The sequence below is a fragment of the Tursiops truncatus genome, chromosome 4, assembly GCF_011762595.2.
Source record: "Tursiops truncatus isolate mTurTru1 chromosome 4, mTurTru1.mat.Y, whole genome shotgun sequence".
In the NCBI taxonomy this organism is placed as follows: Eukaryota; Metazoa; Chordata; class Mammalia; order Artiodactyla; family Delphinidae; genus Tursiops; species Tursiops truncatus.
Window position 1 is genome coordinate 114,239,218 of NC_047037.1, and position 24,588 is coordinate 114,263,805.

Consider the following 24,588-nt stretch of genomic DNA (forward strand, 5'->3'; position numbering starts at 1 on the left):
ACCAAACCAAACTCTGAGTTTGCAAACTTTTTGTCAGGTCTTGGAGTAGAAAAGTTTGTCTCTGTTCTTTGATAAGAGCATTGTGTCTCTGTTCTTTAGGAAGTCTGGTAATATGTCTTATTTATTTCTATATCAATACATACCTGGACTAGACTGGAATCACTAGTAAACAAGAGAGAATTCACAGTTGGCAAAATAAGGTGAAATTCTTTGTGTCTTTATTGCGGCTCCCAGGGGGGATTTTTGGAGATGACATTGATTTAAGGAAATTGTTTCTCTTATCAATGTAGTATGAAATATACTCTTTGAAATGGGTGTTGAATTGCACGTGTGTGCGCGCACAGATATATTTACTAGCTCTAGACCCCTTCATTCAACATTCGGTCTAATAGTTACACAAAAAGAATATGGCTGCAGGAGGAATGATTCCCAGAGCTATTGTATGTATTTATTTAAAACTGGTGAAGATGTCTCAAAGAAGACTGATTGGGATGTTCAAAGCCTGAAGCTGCTGGCTTCTCCATAATGATTGTCTAGAATGAATAACTTAGGACTTGAGAAATGTACTGCTGAGATTCAAGGGATATATCTTTGTAAGTAAGAAGTGGAGTGTATTCTTCAGATGATGTAGGGGTAGAAAGTTGGATGATGAGATAGAAAAGATAAGTTTAGGAAGGAAGTTGTCAATAAGAGAACTTCTATGAAGGATAGCTTTTATATATTCCTACTCCCATTTTCTTTGAACTCTGGGAACAATCATTTTTAGCATCCAAATTTAAATGTTCTTCCTCCTATACCAATTTTCTTCTACATTTCAGTAAATGGCACTCCCCACACAAAGCCTTATGCTGAAGGGAAACTGAGGGAAGGATCGGTACAGGCTTGTGTGACCTTCTAAACATCAGCACCCCAACAAGGTCAAGGAGGTGATTAATTTTGGAGCTCCAGGTGATGGGCAGAAGTAAAGCCTACGTAGCCCTGTGAGTGGCAGGAAGGAGAACTGGATGAGTAGAAGTCAATGGGGTTTATACAGACTCATGTATAGAAATGAGACAGATTCCCTTTATTTCCTAAAGGTAGTAGCATGTAGAAGGGGGAACAGATGCATACTTGGTTACAAATGCACTTTATTATTTAGTTATTTTTTCCATCTTTATTGAGGTATAACTGCCAAAGTTTTATATGAAAGGTACAATGTGATTTGACATATGTATACATTATGAAATGATTACTATAATCAAGTTAATTAATGCATCTGTCACCTCACATGGTCATTATTTTTTGTGTATGTGCTAAGAACACTTTAGATCTACTCTCTTAGAAAATTTCAAGTATATACTACATTATTATTAACTGTAATCAACATGCTGTACATTAGATTCCCAGAGCTATTCATCTTATAACTGAACGTTTGTACCCTGCGACCAGTATCTCACTATTTCCCCCATTTCCCAGCTCCTGGCAACCACCATTCTACCCTCTTTTTCTATAGTTCAACGTTATCTTTTTATATTCCACATATAATTGAGATCATACAGTATTTGTCTTCCTTTGACTGGCTTATCTCACTTAGCATAATGTCCTTCAGTTTTGTCTAGGTTGTTGTAAACAGTAGGATAAAGAAAATGTGATACACACACACATATATAGATGTGTGTGTGTGTCTGTATATATATATACACACACACACACACACACATATATATATATACACATGTGTATTTATATATATATATATATATATATATATATATATATATAGTTTTGAAAATATGTGCCAAAGATTTTTTAAGGTACTGGAATTACAACAGTGAACATAATATTGAATATTTCTTCCTCCTTGAGCTTATCTTCAAATTCAGGAGGCAGACAGTAAATGAATAAACAAAGAGTCTATTAGTATGGGTTCTCCAGACAAAGTAAATATGAGATAATAAACAAAAATAATAAGATATACCTATATCTTTATTGATATCAATATAAATATACTGAGAGAGAGTTTAAGGAATTGGCTTATCTGATTTTGAGGGCTGGCAAGTACAAAATTCATGAGGAAGGTCAGCAGGCTGGAAGTTCTGGCAAGAGTTTATATTGTGGTTTTAAGTCTGAAGGAAGTTGAAGAAGAACTTCTTCATCTTAGGGAGACCTTAGTCTTTTCTCATAAGGCCTTCAACTGATTAGATAAGGTCCACCCATATTGTGAAGGGTAATCTGCTTTACTTAAAGTCTACTTACAGATCTAAATATTAATCACATGTAAAAAATACCTTCACAGTAATATCAAGACTGGCATTTGACCAAGCAACCGGGCATAATAGCCTAGTCAAACTGACACATAAAATTAACCACCACAGGGCTTCCCTTGTGGCGCAGTGGTTGAGAATCTGCCTGCCGATGCAGGGGACACGGGTTCGTGGTCCGGTCCGGGAGGATCCCACATACTGCGGAGCAGCTAGGCCCGTGAGCCCTGGCCGCTGAGCCTGCGCGTCTGGAGCCTGTGCTCTGCAACGGGAAAGGCCACAACAGTGAGAGGCCCATGTACCGCAAAAACAAAAACAAAAACAAAAATTAACCACCACGAAGAGAAACAGGGATAAGATTTTAGAAAAGGCAGTCAGGGAATTCCTCTTACAGGATAGGACATCTAACCAGAGACATAAAAGAAGTGAGGGAGTGAGTCTTGAGAATACCTAGAGGAAAGTCTTTCCAAGTAAAGGAAGGACTATGTACAAAGGCCCTGAGGCAGGAATATCAGGCAGTGTTTGAAGAACAACCATATGATATCCACTATGGCTGAAGTGCAGTGAGCCCGGGAAAGAGAAGATAAGATGAAGAAGCACCAAAGGGGCTATTTGGCCTTTTAAGGACATTTCTGTTTCTTTAAGAGCAATGACAAGCTATGTAGAGTTTTGAGAAATAACCTGCATGACCTGACACAACTATTAAAACGTTCTTTCTTGCTATTATGTGATGAATAGACTGTAGAAAGGCAAGAGTGGAAGCTGAAAGACAAGCCAGGAGTCTCTGACAAAACTGCGTTGGTAGTTTGGGATGCCATGGTGAGAACTGGTCAGATTCTGGACATACATAGAAAGTAGGCAACAGGATTTGCTGATGTTTCAAGTAAAGGTTGTAAAAGCACTAGCAAAATCAAAAATGATTCTAAGGGTTTTTTTTTTAATTTATTTTTTTAATTTTTATTTATTTTTGGCTGCGTTGGGTCTTTGTTGCTTCAGGTGGGTTTTCTCTAGTTGCGGCGAGTGGGGGCTACTCTTCATTAGGGTGGCTTCTCTTGTTGCGGAGCATGGGCTTCAGAGCGCAGGCTCAGTAGTTGTGGCGCACGGGCTTAGTTGCTCTGCGGCATGTGGGACCTTCGCGGACCAGGGCTCAAACCTGTGTCCCCTGCACTGGCAGGCAGATTCTTAACTGCTGTGCCACCAGGGAAGCCCGATTCTAAGGTTTTGAGACTTGGCAACTGGATGAATGGTATTGCCATTTACTGAGATGAGGGATCACTGGGATGGAATGTAGGGAGCCAAGATATCAGCTTGGAACGTGTTAACTTTAAGCCGAGATGCCTATTAGATATCCACATTGAGACATCAAGTAGGTAGATGGATATGAATCTGGGAAACAGCAGAAGTAAATTTGGCAGTCATTGAAATATAGAGGTATATAAAGACTTTACTATTGGGTTAAGTCATCTAGAAACTCAAGTTGGATTGAGAAGATAATAAGTCTGAGGCTAGAATTTAGGACACTCACACTTTATTTTTCTACATAAAATTCACGAACGTCCTCAAGGTCCAAAAAAAATTATTGGGTCTTTCACTGATACTGCATTATAGATTAATTAGGGTCATTCTGTATTTTTTAAATCCATCTTTTCACTTTTCCCCTAAAATGCCATTATATTTACATTTGAACTTAAAGAATGAAGAGTGGAATTTTTTAGGTGAGGATGGAGAAGTGGGATGGAATTGGGCAGTATGTTAGACTTTATATATGAATTGATATAACTGTTACAACAATCGTGGATTTGCAAATCTTCCCCTTTTTATAGACAAGAAAAATTGGGGGCCTGGTGAGGTAAAACAGTTTGTCTGTCATGCAGCATTTTACCAGAAATATAAATGCAGACTTCAAAGACAATTTTGGAAGTGCTTCCGTTATACAATGTTACTTTGCTGACTTCCTGGACTTTACAATATGGCTGTTAACCAAATTCATTATGAAATATTAATAGGTGTATATTTCATGAAATGCTATAATATCATAGAAACATAAAACCATGGATAATTAAGAAATGTCCATAGATTTTCTAAATTCCTTTTTTTTTAATTAATTAATTTTTGGCTGCGTTGGGTCTTCATTGCTGCACGCGAAACCATGGATAATTAAGAAATGTCCATAGCTTTTTTAAATTCTTTTTTTAAAAATTAACTAATAAATTTATTTTTGGCTGTGTTGGGTCTTCATTGCTGCGTGCAGGTTTTCTCTAGTTGTGGCGACGGGGGGCTATTCTTCATTTTGTGGTGTGCAGGCTTCTCATTGCGGTAGCCTCTCTTGTTGCGGAGCATGGGCTCTAGGCGTGCAGGCTTCTTGATATAAAAATAAAACCCAGACAGGCACTGGATTTCACACATGGATTTGATATTTTATATTTGGATAGCGTCAGTATTCTCCTTTACAGGCTATGTAAAAGACCTACTTTAAAACCCCATTATGTGATCATTTTCACCCAATATTCAAGGACTAGTATAGCATAACTGGTTGACCATATGTTTCTCCCATATGTTTGATGATGCTTTAAAAGAAAAAACAGCACGTACAATATAAAGGAACTGGAAAATAGTCTACAGCCTAAATGTAATATCTAATATTATATAAAAATAATATCTAACACCAGAAAGCAGAAAGATTTATGATTGTCAGTGAGCAAATGATTAATCATTTAATCATGTCTAAGTTAGTAAGTACTTTACTAGTAAGACTTTAAGTTTCAATTGCTTTTCACTTATTGAATGTGAGGTTGTTTGACTGCATTAAGACATGACAGGGCATGTTTCAGTACTCCATTAATACACAACTCAGGCACACTCAAATATCTTAAATGACTTAAAGCTGGTATTAATTAACCAATAAAACATAACCCAGAGCAACTGAAGGCTACTGCATTCTTTTTATGTCTTAAACTCTGGAATAAGATGGAAAAAGAAAAGAATGAAGACAAAGTGCTATTAAATAAAGACAAATTCAGGGCACTGCCGAAGAGAAGATTCCATAAGCTATTATTATATGTCTTCATCTGTTTTCAGATGTTGACCCCAAACACATATGTGGGAGTGTTTTTTCTCTTTTTAAAAAATTGAACTAAAATCTACATAACACAGAATTAAACGTGTATTTAAAGTGTATAATTTAGTACACAAAGTGGCATTTAGTACATTCACAATGTTGGGAAGCCACCACCTATATCAAATTCCACATTTTCATCACTCTATAAGAAAACCCTGTACCCATTAAGCACTCACTCATTCCTTACTCCTTCCAGCTCCTGGCAGTCACCAATCTGTTTTCTGTCTCTATGGATTCAACTATAATGGATATTTCATATAAACAGAATCATACAATAGCTGTTCTTTTGTGTCTGGCTATTTCACTTAGCATAACGTTTTCGAGGTTTTTCCATCTTGTACCATGTATCAGTACTTTGTTCCTTTTTATGTCTGGATAAATATTCCATTGTATGTATATACCATATTTTGTCCATTCATCCACTGATGGACATCTGGGTTGTTTCCATCTTTTAGCTATTGCAAATAGTGCTACTAAAAAATTCGTATACAAGTATTTTAACTGTTTTCAATTGTTTGGGGTATATATCTAGGAGTGGAATTGCTGTGTCTTGTAGGTGTACTGTTAAAAGCTGATTTCCTTTCAGTTTTGTGTTATTACCTCAATATTTTAAATTCTTTTATTTGTGGAATAAACTCAAGAAATCAAGGTTTTTATAAAAAAGTAAAGGGGAGGAATTAAAAATTATTTTCTACCATGGAAACTCTTCATGAGAGCTTCAAAATTGAGAAGAAAGAGGAGATCCATTCAGTATCTTACAGCAGCAGAGATGAAAACTTACTTTGGAAGGAGTGTTAGGGCCAGCAATGGAAGTTTGTACTCTAACAATTTCATTATTTTGGGCTATAGAATATGGGTCAGTAAATGGATGCAGATAGAGCAAGAGAGTGTCATAAAGAGACAACTTGAAGGCACCCACATAATGTAAGATGTAAATATAAAGAATATGGAATTTGAAAAAGTAAGAAAACAAACATGTAACAACAATAACATGTTTAATATTTACTGGAAGAGGACGAAGTTTCTGAAAAGAATAGGATATGGAGAAATAAGACCAGAACAATGATCTAAAGCTATCTGTTGATATTTTGATATCTTGGCCTCAAAAAGATTTCATTGGATGAACTTTTATTACTATAAATTTCTTAATTTTTTTTTGTCTTATATTTTGGATTTAGGCGCTAGGATATATTAACATCACAGGTTTGTTTCAGAGAGACAGTGGCAAAATAGAAAGTGCCAAGTGTCAGGAAGGCTTGTGTTGATGGGGGAGCTTAGCAACTTGAAAATATCCAAGAGAATAAAAGAAGAGAGGGAAGTGCTACGGTTGACAGCAACAGTCAAATAGACTTTTACCCACATATAAATATTGAGACAATCACAATAGTATGCATATGTGCAAAAACATGCCCAAAACATGCCATTCTTTTTTTAATTGCCTTTTTCCATTTTGAACATGGATATTTCTTCCAAGAATGCAAGCACTCTTACTCTAAAGCATATTTTACTATTTATTTTAATGAAATTATAGAAAAGTATGAAAAATTTAAAATTAAATTATAATATATAATTATATACAATTACAAAAGAACTATTTCAAATTATTAAAATAATTTCTAAAAAGCATAAACTATAAACATGCAGTTATTGTTTATAAACATACAACTATAGACATATAAAATTAACTATCGACATATTAAAATGTGTATAACTATAAAATATAAATGTCATTCAATTATTTCCTATTTTATGTGTTTGTTCATTTTAGTGGTAAAAGTTGGACAATCGGTCAGAAAATTTATGAGACAGGAGAAAGCAGCCAGTGTAAATGGTTCTGGCTAAATTAAGGAGGAAAACTGACATAAACACGCAGGAAGAGTGAGACATCAAGAAGTTTAACTGCATGACAGCAAAACTTAGGGACGAATAAAATCGGAATGATTATTTTTCCTTTCATTATCTGTGCCCTTTTGTAAACTAACTGTCAGAGTTCTTGTCTATGACAATCTTGCCATCTAAGACAAACTATGTGCCGTAAATTTCCTGGAGACCTGAAGTGAAGAATGACCCTAAAATATATATATATTTTTAATGCTACCGTAAGAAGCCAACGGACCAAGTGCAAAGACTATGAAAGAACACACATGGTCTGAAGAAGTGAACACATAAAACAGTTTATATCTAATACCTTTAATATACCAGATAGTATTACGTTGATCAGTGCAGTTAATTCTCACCTATTTACAATAATAAATATTGGAACCATACTGATAAAATGCACAGATTAAAAAGCCTAATATGGCCCAAAATTGAAACCACATCTATCATTAAGCCTGCATTTTAAAAGTATTAATAACACCTCACAACACTGGATTATGTTTTTTTGTTTTTTGTTTTTTTCATTTTGTTTTATTCACAGTCTCCAGTGCCGCATCTGACAAAACACTGATGAGACAGAAAAGAGGGAAGACAATGAGATTTTCATAATCTGGAAGTTAAGATTCTCATTTCAGAAGAAAGCAATGTTGACTAATAAAAACATTCTCTTGAGTAACTTTTCAATGTAACTATGGGCATAATACCTAAACAAAGATTTTTTTAAAAAGTAGAATATCTTTCTAATTAATGTTATATATACCAGGAGTTCTTTAAAAGAGTCCATACAAAGCAGTATATTTCTGAATTTCTTTCCATTGAATTCATTCTGTGTTTCCAACCCGAGGCAGCTGACTAGTAATTTCCAAGTTTCCAATTTCCAAATTTCCAATGCATTAAACTTCATAATGTTTCATAAGTCCCACCCCTTATTTTCAATTGTAATAAATTACCTTAATTAGTATTGTGCAACCATTATAATTTGAACATAAAAATCTTTGAGGCATGGAACATACACTAAATAGATACCATATTTTCTGTTCACAAGATAAATACATTGTTGTCAAAAGTGAAATACCAAAGCATGAAAGAATTATAATATCATACATTCTCTTTCTAAGAATAACAGATAGTAGCTATCATTCTGAGATTCAGAAAACTGCTAAAATAGGAAAATAGACCATCTTTTAGAATTTGCCCTCATACATTTATTTTGATTTTTCTAATAGTTGAGAAGACTTTCACTGATCCTTGCCAAATGTCATCATAAGACATTTCAAAGATATATGAGTTTTCATTATCACATAACCAGAGATTTTCTGAGTAAACATTTTTTTGGAAAATATTTGTTAGAAAATCTGTGCAAAAAACCTCAAAGGCCTAACCTCCCTTACATAAGGGATATGTGTTCCATATAAGTCACCAATGCAATTCAAAATTATCATAACTCAATGTACCTCAGTCTTGTATGTGAAGGATAAAAATCTCTTTGCATAAGCACAGGTCATTAGCCTAGAAAGGGGCATATCATCAATGTCCCATTGATGAGGGGCACTGATGATATGCCCCTTATCTTACAGACTATCTGTACAACATCTAGAACCTGGACATTTATTTCTTCAGAGAACAGTTCCAATATCATCTGTTCGTTTGATAACTCCCTAGTGGTTGCAAAGTCCTTCCCAGCCAAAAACTACATCTATTTATATAACACTTTGAAGTCCATAAAGCATATTCACGTGTGTTATGCCACTTGATTCTCCCTGCAGCCTCTGGTGATAACATAGGGCTTATTTTGCAATTTTACAATGAACAGACAGGAAATGGAGTGAGACAATGACTTGCCCACAATTACGTAGCTGGGGAGTGACAGAGCTGAAGCTCAAACCACATCTGAAGAGTGACATCTGATATTCTTTCTACTCTTCCATGATTTGGCCTGGTGAGAGGTTATGGAATTAAGAATGGTAATCACTACAGAAGTGTAATTGGACTAGAGTTCTAACAGTTTTACTTCAGTTATCAACCCTTACCTTTGAAGGGCATTTTAGAAAAATGCAGAGATGTGTAACTTTTGATCAGAAAAATAGATGATACCTATTTTTCAAAACAGATTCAAAAGACTCCAGAAAGTAGTTAAAGCAACAAGTGAGGCGAAGATCTTTTCATGTTTTGTGGAGGGGCCAACTGGTGTATCATTTCCTTATATTAAGTTAGCTTGAGTAAATGACGTGGAAATAAGGGCCCTTTTAAGAGACATGAATAAGTGAAAATGTTGCCTGTGAATATGACACAGGATTTTACCATCAATATTAGCAAAATTATCTTTAAGATAGATAGAAATCTGTTTCTTTTATCCTTTTCCTCTTTCCTTTGACTGTCACTAACTTAGATAAAATGTTTCCTTGCTAGCCTGTAGGGATATACCAATAAAGAACTCACTATCTAACACTTGAAATGATAAGTTAGAGACACAAAAGTATTGGGTGTAATGTCAGCATACATCTATATTGGATAACCTAATACAAATATCCAGTTCCTCAGCACTGCAGGTATTTTTGTTCTAGGTTTTAGGAAATTTAACCTATACCTGTTGGAAAATTAAAATTCACTAATTTCAACTTATCCTTGGGAAAAAGGAGTGTTTTGATTTTAATTGCTGATTACCACATCTCTGTGAAGTTTCCCACGTTGCAATGTAACGTGACTGTGAGCTCGTTGAGAATAAGGGGCTGTACGTTCCTACCATGTAACATGTTCCTCACCACACAGCAAATACTTCAATCGGTGTTTTGTTTGTTTGTTTTTTGCAGTACGCAGGCTTCTCACTGTTGTGGCCTCTCCCGTTGCGGAGCACAGGCTCCGGACGCGCAGGCTCAGCGGCCATGGCTCACGGGCCCAGCCGCTCCGCGGCATGTGGGATCTTCCCAGACTGGGGCATGAACCCGTGTCCCCTGCATCGGTAGCCGGACTCTCAACCACTGCGCCACCAGGGAAGCCCAGCCCCTCAACCGGTGTATTCTGAATGAGAATAAGTTCAAATGTATGATGTAGACTTTGACTTTCTGGTAAAGATGATATGGATTCAGCATATGGTAGTTCCATATCCAGTATCTATACACTGGCTACATATGTGACTTGTATGAAGAAGGTATAATTAATCCTTATTAATAATGAGAGCTAATGTGTTACTGGTAGAAAAGAGCATATACAAAGCAAAGGAATTATTCTATAAGCTCAAAAAACTTACGCTATCATATCTTTCACCAAATTATTTCTAAAAACGATTTTAAAATATCTTTAACACTACAGGGCCATAAACACTATAGCTTCTATTAGCATTAACTGTTGAAAATTAACAAAAAGCCAATAAAACAGTGTCAGATACAGCAAGGAAGTAACTTAACATGTTTCTGTCTATATCCTTGAATGAAATTTACCATTTCAAATACTGATAATTTGTTTAATGAAAATATTAATTTGAGGATGTTGGAAACATTGGAATTATTCCTGAAAACATCACATTAAGTAACTGAGTTGGTGATAAATTTTACATAAAATCCAGCTGACCTAATTTTACAAATGTCGCGGAATTGCAGATGAAGATATTAACAATTCTTTTATTAAAGGATAAAGTGTCCATAATACCCAAGGCAATATGCTGATTAAAGCAGGTGCAATGGAAGATAACCCATAAGCTTCATAATTCCTTGGATAATAGATCAGTGATTCACTGTAATGTACTTATTAAGCAATATGGGAAATTGGGTCAAATTAAACAGTGAGATAAAGTTGTTCATATATGACATGACTTGCCATGGAGACAATCAAAGTGACATTTCTTAACCTAAGTCTCTAGAGATAAGATACTTAGCATCAAATTAGTCAGTTACCTAGCCTTTTGATAAATCTATAGCTGTGATCAGTAAAAGAAAATTGCATTAAGAATGGGCAATTATGATGTATAGTACAATTGTAGGGGACAAATTTTCTTTCCAATAGTAAATTGAAACTCTGCCTTGTTGAAGAAGTAAGGGCTTAGAAAAAGGCTCTAATGGTTATTTGCATAAAATAATGTAACTAACTCACATACTCATGCTGGCTGTTCTGAATGGCAATGATAAACTCTAACATTCATGGAAGCACAGGTCCTCAGAGGGCCATTCTAAGATTCTAATAATTGGCTATATCAATCATATTTTTGTCAGCTTTTCTGAAACGGAAATACTTAATTTTTCCATGAGGAAAAGCATTCATTTTGCTTTGAAAAGAATGACAGGAAATAAAAGCATATCTGTACAGAGTGACTCTATGTTGGCTGTTAATTAGGGTCACCATCAGGGAAACTTGAAAATAGTGGTTTTAGTAGGGGGTTACTGGGCAGCTTCTGAGATTCGGCACTTCCTACACAAGTACCATTGTATAAATAAATAAGACTTTCTTTCTATGGTCACCAAATTTAGCTGAAGTCTGTGGGCCTTAAATATAAATCTGATTGATGCAATCAGTTTAACTTTGGGTAACTGCCATGTTACACATATGCCCATCTGATTTGCTTTGTGTTACGCAAGTTTAAATGACTAGGGGGCCCAGCACATGAAGGCCTTGGAAAATTCAGTAAGATTCAGATGCCCAACCAGAGTTAGCCTCATATGCAGCAAAAATGATGCTGTCATGCTTGGACATCCTGAAAGTCCCCCAGACAGTGGCACTGAAGGTACATTTGCTAAGAACAGAAACTGTTTGCATTCTGCCTGGATAAAGAAGGACTCACACCTTCTTGGAGACCTTCACGCTGTTTGAATGAGGCCGTCCTCACCTCCCACCCCCTCCACCCACCCCTGGCCATCTCCCTGCAACCTCTGGTCAATCTCTGCCTGGAGTGACGCTCTTGACTTTTACTCTTTCTCAGTGGCTCTCAAACTTGAACCCATATGAGAATCATTTGCATGACTTGTGGATTGCTGGGTCCCACCCACAGAGTTTCTGGCTCAGTACAGTTGGGATGGGGTCCAAGAATTTGCATTTCTAACAAGCTCCCAAGTGATGCTGTTGCAAACTTTGAGAGCCACTGTTCTTCCACAGCTATGCTGGAATCTCCTTTGATTCATTCATATTGTCCTGACTCATTTATTGATTTATTCATATAGCATCCATTAAATTCTATAAAGATATAGATATATGTACAGTGCACGTCTATAACTGTGTACTCTGTCAGGCACATTAAATAACAACAGCGCTTACTGTCTTCTCCTGTTTCAGTTGCTCAATGCCTTCTTCTGCTTTAAACTTCCAATAGAGTGATGCCTCCGTCTGGACCTTCTACTCCCTGGAGGAAATTCAGTTTCAAAATTTTTCCTTCACCTAATTCCTCATTGCTTTCCTTTCGTCTCATGTGATTACAATTTCCATTTACTCAATGCAGGTGATCTCATTTATGTGGAATGAAGAAAGCAATCTACTTAAACTAATACACACTAATGCTTGAGACTTGGTTTGAATGTTCACATTTTAGAAAAAGATGCCTCTGAGCCAACATCAATTTCAAAAACCATGACAACATGAAGTGAAAACTGTTGGGTGGTTGAGACGTGTTTCCTCCCTCATACTGCCTATCTTTGGACACATCTAGTCAACACTGCAGATGCTTCATCTAGATAGAGAGCACTGGACAAAATAAATTGGTTCGGGGCTACTTGAGAGATTTAATAATTTTGTAGAAAACATATCAAATTTACAGTTTAAATAATGTGTTTGCATATTCCCTCAATCAAAAATTGAAAAGTTATCAGTCCCTTGTGATAACCAATAAATCTGCCTGAACATCTGTTCTTACTGGAAATGTTCCAATAGGATATTTATATTTTTATTAGGTGAAAGTATTATCCCGTTACATGACAAGAGAAGCCCATGTTTTGGGTAAGTGTATTACAGGGTTCCCGTCAGAGGTATATATGAGGAAACTAAGAAGGAGAAAAGCAATGTAACCCAAGGGCACCCAAGGTTCATGCATCCGGAGGCAGTCAGCAGGACTGAGCTTCAAAATACACTGTGATGTAAAGTCACTTTCTTAAAGGGGATATTCTGAGAATTTATACGAGAAGGCCTAGGAGAGCAAGGGAGAAAAGACAGGTGAATACATAATCAATTAAATAGATACTCATGAATAGAAGGGAAAAAAGTTGAAAACTGTATGGAATGTGCTGGCCACAATTGGGAGGAATTCACAGTTTTGAGTCTTGTCCTATGAGCTGTGACTGATGCTGCCTCGTTCCCTCTTCCTCCTTCACCTCCTTCTTTTGCTTTCCCTACTCTTTGTTCTCTTTCATCTCTTCCCCCTCTTTCTTCATTTTCTTCTTTTTTTAAATTTGCTTTTTTTTAATCTTGTTGTTCTTTATTTTGATTCTGCCAATAAACATCTACGTAATTACCAATGATCAACTTTATTTACTCATTTGATGGTTTCAGCCAACATCCTAACAATTGAAAATAACTGTGCACACAGAGTTTCACTTTATGACAAAAACTCCTTTAAAATCTGATTTTTACAAAAAGGACATTTTCTCTTAAGTTGGATCCTGTCTACTCCTAAAAGTAAGACCCTGGGCGAGTCACTAAAGACCCCTCTGGGGCTCACTTTCATCTCTTAGCAAATAGTTGGATTAGATCATTTCCAGCTCTGAAGCTTATATTCTATCCTGTATTCTGTGTGGAATTTGCAAATGTTTTGTGATAAAAGCCTTTGTCTTCTGCTGACAGCATACTACTCCCTAAATGTCTGTCTTCAGCACTAGCACTTGGGGCAATTTCTTTTACAAGTGGTAACTCCAGTATAAACGGGAAATGTTGTAAACAGAACCGGCCATGCAGGCAGTATGTGAGAGATTTTTCTGGGAAAATCTCGCACAGTGTATTGAGTCCATTTACATTCTCTCACTGAAGCTTATAAAGCAAGAGAGGAAAGGCAGATTTTCATATTTCCTCAGGCAGAGGTCAGAAGTAGCTTTCAGAGGGAACTTGAAGCTTAGGCAGAAATCCAAACACATGAAAGCACAGCCATTTTAAAACTAGTAAAAATGAACTGTTACTTGGTATAGCAGATGGCAATATTTTATGAACCGTTTTGTAATATTATAGAATTCCCAGCATCTACTAAACTTTGGCTTCATGAATACCATTAAAGAAGCTATGCTGCTTTTGCACATGGTATTTTTAAAGGCAATTCTATACTGTGAACCTAAAAAAATAATTCCTTAAGATGTGAAAGGATTGCCCGATGCACACAATGGCAGGTGAGAACGAGGTCATCGTGACACAAGCCGAGACCACTTTTCCATGCTGTGAAGACACAATGATATTAAAGCTACTATATCTCTGTTTTAAAGACACTTTCTGGCTAAAGTGGTGGAGTTAGACAAATCTTAGTTTATATGAGAACATAACTTTTTTTTTTTTTTTTGTGGTACACGGGCCTCTCACTGTTGTGGCCTCTCCCGTTGTGGAGCACAGGCTCCGGACGCGCAGGCTCAGCGGCCATTTAAGGTAAATGGCCCAGCCGCTCCGCGGCATGTGGGATCTTCCTGGACCGGGGCACGAACCCATGTCCCCTGCATCGGCAGGCGGACTCCCAACCACTGCGCCACCAGGGAAGCCCTGAGAACATAACTTTTTAACGAACAACTAGCACAATTAATATCTAATCTTATATGACCATTGCTAAGGGATCATTCACTATAAATTGCTAGAACAAGCAGCTATGTATCTGACTGGGGGAATAAACTTAGGGAAAGGTTGACAAATCTTTTGACTGGAGAAATAATGTTTATTGTAAGAGTAAAATTGCTGAATGATGATGCATTACATATTTATAAATTCTCTCTTCAAGCTTCTGCCAAATAATGTGAAAGGGGATGGAAGACTTCAGAGGAAAAATATTTTAAAACCTTTGGGAATTTCTTCAGTAGTTAAACATAAGAAACCGCAACAACAGGGATATCTGATTAAATTGAATGCAACCGGTCACCAGGAAGGAAGGGAATTGAGACCTAGGAGCTTTGAAGACTTCGTATAACTTTGAGTGGCAAAAGGTACCAGTTTTAAAATAAAGATTGCCAGTAGTTGGCACTTTCTAAAAAACTAAGGAAAAATAGGTATGTTTTAAGGTAATTCTAAAATAATCTATCAGAGATACCAGAAGTAGGAAGACTTTCTTTTTCAATAATAAAAATATTAATTTGATCTTTCCCTATGGAATTTGATTTCATATACAACAATATATATTTTGTTGTAAAACTTCAGGCTTATTCTTTTTTCAGCATTGTAATTGCTTGTTCTAATATATTATTTGATGTTTCATAAGCTACACAAAGAGTAGGGTGCTTATAATCACAAAAAGACTTAATATAACTCTCTCCTGTTTAATAATTTGGGATGAGCAGTGCTTATTATCTCTTACTTTCTTTTTCAATAATAAATTAGTAAGAAATTAGTAATAAAAATATTATTTTTCTTACTAATTAGTAAGAAAATTATTCGTAAGAAAAATTAGTAAGAAAAATATTATTTTTCTTAATCTTTTAACTACTTCCTTAACTAAACAACAAAAAATCCTAAATGCCATCTGTCATTAAAAACAAAAACAAACAAAAAAAAAAACCAGAGGCATTGGTTAATATTTGTGATTAAGGATCAGCAGTAAAAGAATTTATCTTCTTTGAGAACTTATTTACAACAGCTAAGACAACAGTCTCTATGCATAATTATCGTTAAGTTACTGCCACAGATACCCCCAGGAAGTAGACATGACTACTTGCATTTTTATAGCTAAGGTTAGGCAGCTTGACTAAGGTCATATGGCTAGTAAGCTGTGAGGCTAGAATTTGAACCCAGTACTGTCTGACTGCAAAGTCCATGTTCTATTGATGTAATCATTTGGGCTGCCACACTATACAATGCCAGTGGGCACCATTCTCTTGCATTAGCTGTGATGGATATCCTCTGGAGTTTTCCTACCTCCTGAAATGTTATATAAAAAATTTTTTCATTATTTTCAAGAACATCCATTATATTAAGTGTGATAAAAACGTATGTTGGTAAATATGCCATGGGGAGTCTAGCTCTTAGATGCATCAAGACATTTCCAAGGTTTACCTTAAAGTAGCTCAATCTTACTGTTAGCCTCTGTCCATTTGGAAGTAGCCCCTTTGAAGCCTGTGCTTGCAAACTTATGCCAATAGTGACAGAAAATGCCACAGTATCTCCCAGACACCCTGGGTTACATAGAGAGACAGAGAAGGAACACAGCAATGGCTAAATTTTATCTATAAAATTTCTTCAAATAAGCAACAGCCCAAATCAATAATCTGTCCAGCAAGTAAGCACAGATGCCACAGTCCTCCTAATAAAAAGAGAACTGTTTCAATAGACAGGTATTGTTTCTTACATCATGAGAGGGGAAGGTAGCTGGATCTATGAGGCAAGGGTTTTACCCCTCAGCTTTCAACAACAAAGCCAGAAAAATCCAGAAGGGAAAAAAGAAACAGCTCAAGTTAAGCTAAATCATTCACGAGTATGTCGCGAGGAATTATTTCCATGCTGAAACCTCCAGGCTAGATTTAGGGGAAAAAAAGGAGCAAGAACAAAATTAAGAAATAGCTTTGAAAGACGTGAAGAATTAGTTAAAAAAGGAAGAGCCTTAGGTAAGGCAAAGTTGACTAAAGGCTAAAGTGGGAATGGTTTTCCCCTGCCCCTCTGAGAGGATTAATTCTGTTGTAGTATTCAACCTGAGTGATGCTGTTAGCGAGTGTAGCCTCTCTAATATTGTAATGAAACTTCTCTTGAATCATGTTCTTATTTAGGTTACTTCATATGTTTGTATAATAAAATCGGTACAAATTTATTTTGAGTAACGAAATATTTTATTTATTTTTTATTTTCTTGTATCTATTTATTTTTTAACTAAATATTTTAAGGTGACATTTGGACACACGTTATTTAGTAAGGATCTAAATACACGTAACACACATTTCATGCCCTCCCATCCCCCCACACAAGTTTATTTCCTAGTTGAGGGTTTTTTTACAAGTAAAATAGAATATATTTAATATAAAAGATTTCAAAACTCATTGCCAAAGTGATCCTTTTGAAGTGTAAGTCAGGTAACAGCAGTCTTTTTTTTTTTTTTAAAGGTCTAATAGCGTCCCATCTCACTAAGAATAAACACAGCATCCTCACTTGACGGCACCTGATGTGGTTAGTATTCCTCCTTGGCCTCATTGCCTCTCCCTTTACTTCACACTCATTCAAATCTGGCTATACTTCTTCCTTGCTGTACCTGAAAAAGACACACATGCTCCTACTTTAGAGATAGTAAAATGACTGTTCTCTCAGCTTTAAAGCTCTTCCCCTGAGATATTCCGATGTCTCACTTTCTCACTTTGTTCCTCTGCTCCAATGTCACCTTACCAGTGAACATGGTCCTGACCACCCTATTTAAAGTAACATACCCCGTAACTCTCTATTTTTCTTTATGCTATACAGTAGATTAGCTATTTTTTTTATATTCACTCTTTATTTTCCCATCTTCATGGGCAAACTGAACTCTGTTTTTTGGCCTTTTTACTTGTTTAGGCTGACATGATGCAAGAACTTTCAATGGCCTGCAGAGTTGGGTTTCAGCTCTTGCACGTCTGACATTGCCATGTGAAGGATGTGCCCATAGCCTGTTGATTCTAAGAGGAGGGTGACAGAAATGTGGAGCAGAGACGTCCCAGCTCAACTATCTTAGTCGAGCCCCAGTTGAGCCCTGCCTAGTTTGATCAGCCTCCCATCAGGAAACCCATGAGCGAGCCCAGCTCAAGTCTTAGCGGTACCCAGCTCAAACCTCAGCTGATGTCCAGCTGACTCCAGACACTTGGGTCAAATAAATGCTTATAGCTGCAGGACACTGATGAGATTTTAATGATTGATACATAACCACTGTTTTGTGTAACAATGCCTGACTGATACATTCTGACGTTTTATAGCACATTCGTCATCACACATATTATACATTTATTGATTGATTGATGTTCCTGTTCTCTAATATGCCCCCTTGAGAAGAGGGACTTTATTCTCTTCTTGCTATTGCCTCACCACCTAGAATAGGGCTTGGATCTCCTCAGTAGTCTCTCAATAAATATTTATGAAATAAATGTCTACTGTGTGATTTAACATATGTAGGAATTCAAGAGGTAACTGGACAAAAACATACTCCTGTGTCATCATGGAAATTATAATATAAATATTCTTATAAATATTTTATATTTTACTAGTATAAAATATTATATCATTTAACTAGGATTAATTTAGAACCCCATAGTTATACTTGATAATTTTATTTCCAACAAAACTAAACTGCTGTTACAAGAAAAATATTTTCATTTACTGCATTTCTTATAAAATGACATGAAACTAATTCTCTTTATTTCTATCATCCTATTAAAATAACCTATACTTACACATAATTGACCTAGTATAATATCATTTGTAATTCAATTATCTCTTTGTTTATCCTTCCCAGAACTCTGCAGACCAACTAACTCTATAACCTTCACCCTTCCTCCCCTCCCATTCTTTCTTAGCCACCTCTCAGTTTAATATTTTATATTTGCAAAGCACTACATACGACGTGCTTAAACTTAATGAAAGATGTGAAAGAAGAACATGCTAAAACTACTTAGGGAGTAGAAAAATGGTAATTCTCTTAGGAAGATGAGCTATCTATTCCCCAAAACAGGCTCGACATGTTAGCAAGTACATAAATCATCTTGTTCCAACATATAAATGCAACCTAAGTTCATACCACCCTCCTGCCTCATGAAAAATCTTAATGTTTCCTTTATGTCCCATTCTTTTTCACACTTCTTCCTTTTCTTGTGCTATTTTTTTATATCCCCCTAGATAACCACTCAATACTTCCTCAGTTGGAAAGAGTTTATTACTTTTACAAAACAGAATTAAAAATGTTACCTGGGGAGCATCCTCTCACTCCCCTTTCAAGATTATAATGACTGCATCCTCTGAATTTCTGTGCTAAATTTCAAGTGAATAAATTTTTCTGGGGAAAGTTGCCACTGTTCCAGTTACACTCTCAAAGGGAATGCTGACTCCCAAAACTTAAAAATCACTTGCTAGATGTAAATCTTCTGAAGGCAGAAATTCTATCCTATTTGTTTATTACTAGAGTCTAAAAGGTAGGCGTTTAGAAAATATTTATTGAAAGTAAAAAGGATTAGTAAGGTAAGCATTTAAGAGTGAATTCATTAAATGTCAAACAGATCATATTAAATAAGCATTATTTTACTTGGTCAAAGAAGAGCTCCTCGTATTGAGTAGGACACTCATGGAAAACCTCAAAAGAGGCAGATTCAACAAGGCCTGGAGGGTGGGCAGAAATAGCATATGAGGAGCTGACAAGAAGCTAAATTACATGGAGAAGAAAACGATGACGCAAAAAGACTTGGGGTCTAGAATGGGCCTTGGATGCCTGTGGGAGTAGGTCCAAATGGATGTGGAGTGTCGACGTGTGCTCCTTCATGACAAGTTGCATTCATTTTGAAAATTCTTCAGCTGAGTTCATTGCGAAGCCATAGGGAGCCTTCTTTTAAGTTAAATCATATGAAAACTGCATTTTCGGATATGTAAACACCACTGTTAGCCTTTTCAATGCTTTCTCAGACCTTTTCAAAATTTTTATTTTCAAGACTCTGACAGCATTGATCACCAGTGTCTGCTCAGCACTTTTTTTTTTTTCATGAGACTGACATACTGTCCCAGAGCTCACATCTATCAACGTTGTTCTGATTTATCGGCTTAATAAGAGGAAATCATTTGGTAGCCCAGCTCTATTTTGCTTGAACAATGACCTGTGACCTTAATCTCATGCCTTTCAAGGTTCTTTGTTTTTCCATATAAGACCAATTAAACTGAAGCATTTTGAAGAGATTATATGATAAGAAAGTCATATCTGAGCATTTAAAGTTAATCTTTCTCTCAATTGGGTAAAAAATGTTTTTAAATAATTTTATTCAAGCATAATAAAAATTAGTTCAATAATATAGTTATTAAAGCAATTGACTTATGCTATTTATAAAATCAATGTAGTGGCTGCAGAAATGTGCAAGTCCAATTTTTATTTATTAATATGATATATACAGATAATAGGATGAGATTTATATTAGTTATTCCTGCTCATAACAAATTTATTTTATAAATCTGCACCTGTTTCTCACGTTATTATTATATTTAAATCCACTATCCAATTCCTCAAGTGAAATTATACTAAAAACTTAAACACTACTGAACTTAGAAAAAACAGAAATTTCTGAAAATATTTTTATCAATAGAGGATATTTGACTGATTGTCTATTATAATAAAAATTAAATAGAAAGTAATCATCACCAATTCTGCTGAATAGTGACACATATATATTTTCCACTGACTTAACTGATGATGTGAAATGTGGCAGCTTTACGGAAGAAGCAATACACACACACATGCACATACGCACACACAAAATCATGGAAAGACAGACACACATACATACACTGTATCAAATCACAGAGAAATATTGCACTTTTAGACACTTAATATTATTAATCTGATGAGAGCTGTCATTATGTGAATTAAAAATAGATTTGCTTTAAGATTTTTTGAGAATTATGCAGAACTTCCATTTTGTATGTAATAGCATGAATTTTCATAAAACCATGAGAAGAATCACAGCCTTTAGTTATGTGCGTCTTTGTTGGAATTATACAGAATAACATTCATATCAGGCAACCAATGCAGTATATTACTGATAGTTACAATATTTCCCTTGTATTTTATGTACAATTCAAAGCTTATTGTTGAGCCATTGGAAAGAGAAATATGTTCATATAGTGAAGTGATACATACACTGGGAAAGACTGAAAATTAAATCTATCATAAGTAGCTTAAGAAATGTGCATAGCCTAGGAGCAAAATAAGTGCTTCTATTTATCCATGCTTCAAGAATTTATTGGTTGCCCTATTACCTGATGTGACCTCTTCATATAAAATTGGCTAATAGGCGATTGATGCCCTTAAGTAACTTTAAATGATTACAGTATCTGAGGATACAAGTATTCACAGGTTGCAATGGAAATATAAAACATCTGGAGGAGTGTTAGAGAAGCTTCTCATAAAGGGTAAGAACTTCTTTATTTATATTCTAAAGAACAAGTTAGATAAAACTAGCACATAAAAAACAAACATAAAGCATCTTGGAAAAAATATAAGAAGGCTTGGTGGATAAAACTGTATGTTTATTGTATTCAGGGAAATAAGTTCATTCTGTGAAGAGTATGCATGAGCGAATGGGTATGGGATCGGCGTAAAGGCTAAGATTAGAGGTGTAGGCAGGGGAGAGATTATGAAGTGCCAGTGACGTTTGTTAAGCAAAGCTGTGGAGATTGTAGCAGTCTCCAAAGATGGTCCTCAAAAGAACCATCCCTCCCAGTAGTCACGTTCTTTCACCAACCTTTCTCTTTAATATGAATGGATGTGGTGACTCACTTTTAGCTCAGAAGAATACAAAGTCATGCCATGTTCCTTCTAAGGCGGAGTTGTAAAGAACTCTTATGGCTCCTACCTAGGTCTCTTGGAGAGCTACCTCTTCATATGCTTCAGAATTCTTAGAACCCAGCAGTCATGGTGGAAAGCCGCATAGAGAGGTCCCTGTAGGTGACCCAGGCAATAGCCCAAGCTGAGCTCCTGGTCACAGTAGCAAGTCATGTAGTGAGCCATCTTGGGTTGTCCAGCCCACTGGAGACTTCAGATGACTAATCCTTGCCAAATGCAGCCCTGTAAGGCACCCCAAGCAAGAACTGTGCAGATGAACCTTGTCAATAACCCACAGGGTCATGAGAGATGATAATAAATATTTAAGTCATTAAGGTTTGGGCAGGTTTGTTACATAGCATTAGATAACTGAAATAGGATCCACTTAAAGATTTTAAATCAATCACATTTTCTCATTAAACCACCGAGGTAACTAGTGTAGAAGAAAGGAAAGCAGTAGACACATATGGGGTCAGGTCTAGTCATGGATAGTAGGAGCTGACAGAGGACTAATTAGAGAGGTCTCAAAGTTGATTAGTAGTTAATTAAGTTGAGTCAGTGGGAACAGCCATTCTATATTAACAAAGAATGAACAGTAAGCACAAGGATGAATTACACATTCAGGGAATTAAAAGAAGATGAGAGATGCAGCATAATAGAAAGGGATGAGAAGGGGTGACATATGAGTCAAGGCTCAAGAAAGGTAAGTAGGGGTGAAATCGTATAAGCCTTGTTAGCTGTGTAATAGCCTTTGTATTTATTCTAATGGCAAACTTCCAGTTATAAGATAAATAAGTACTAGGGATATGATGTACAACCTGATAAATATAATGAACACTGCTGTATGTTATGTATGAAAGTTGTTAGGAGAGCAATCCTAAGAGTCTTCATCACAAGGAAAAATATCTATATGAGATGGTGGATGTTCACTAAACTCATTGTGATAATCATTTCGTAATGTATATAGCTCAAATCATTATGCTGTACTCAAACTTATACAGTGCTCTATGTCAATTATATCTCAATAAAATTGGAAGAAAAAAATAATAGCATCTGAAACTCATTAGGTGGTTCTGAAAAGCAGGGTGATACCAACATTTTCTCTCAATAATATTATTCTTACTGTAGTGTGGAGAATGAATTGAAGAATGGCTAGAGAGCCTGTGAGGATACCTGCTAGGAGGTTATCACAGTACAAACTTCACAGTACCTGACGTATATTAAGTACTCAATAAGTCAATAAATGTTAATAGTCATTATCATCATTATCAGCTTCATCCTCGCCATTGTGGTTATCTTCACCTAGGTTGATGGAGACTGAGAGTAGACATATTTAAGATATATTTTGTGGTAATATTAAAAATGGTGATGGTTTGACTGTGGGGTATGGGAATAAGTGAAAAGTGGGTAAAAAATGATTCTTGGATTTCAGGTATATGCAACAGGATAAACGGTGATGAGCCAATTGTGGGGTAAGATAATGATGAGTTCTCTCTGGGACAAGATGAGCCTGAGATTTCCTTCAGACGTAGAGGAGATATTGAATAGGAAACAGACTACTACAGAGAAGAGAATGTGGCTACAGACAGAAAGCTTTATGTGGCCACTGAAGCTGTAGGTATGGTAAGATGGCCCAGGTAGAAAGTGGACAGTGAGAAAAAAAAAATGTTTAGGAAAGAGTCTTGTGGAGATCCAACACGGAGTGGCTAAATAGAACAGGTTTCATCTATATAGTCTGAAAAGAGAACAAGGGACAGGAAAACCAGGTGCATGTTCTGTCAGTGAAGGAAAGACCTCACCTCAAGAGAGAACTGGGAATATCAGGAAGCATAGAATATCTGGTGAGGACCAACTGTCTCTGCCACATTTCTTAGTGTGTATTTTATTGTTTGGTACATTTTTAACTGGTAGAGAAGAACCACAGAGGAAAATATTGACTTAATCTTTGGATATCTCTCGATTTTGGTATATTTTATTTTTTAAACTTTTCTGTTCAGAACACATATTATACAATCGTCATGACGTACTTTTTTCTTAAATCATAATCACATATGGTTGTCATATAACATAATTGGAAACCAGTCAATAATGGCTGCATGATTAAGTTACTTTCAAAAAGTAAACAAGCCAAGTGCCTCTTCATTTCCATCCACCACTCAATGGCCTGGTTAAGCAAATGGTTGTGTAGGTTTTGGATATCTAACAAAGTTCTCTCTTGATTTTTATACCTTGCTGAAGATGATAATAAAGAATATATTTTCCCATTTTGGTCCTTTTTATTGCACATAGCTGTAGAGGGTTTTATATTACTTTTCTTCTAACCTGAAATTTGCTCATAACTATTTTTTCTTTTATCTTTTAAAATGCTATCATGACATCTCAGCATAATGGTTATTTGTTTTGTCAACAGAAACAAATTCATGTCTGCACATTTATAAAGCCTAGTATTAAAGCAAATTTTATTTCGTGATAGTGAATGATGATAGGAGATAGTGAATGATGATTGGAGTCCAGTGTTGTGAACTGAATGGCTGATGGAGCAGTGAAAAAGGTCTTCATGTATCTAGAGATCAGTTATGACAGAGGGTCCCCAATGCTCTGTGTACAAACTTCAGTGTTGGTAAACGACATGCATACCTTAAGACACACATTCCAGAAATGGAATATGTTGAAAGCCAACCTGTACTTCCCAAAAGTAAATGACGGAACATCAAACAGTAGGCTGTAGAAGC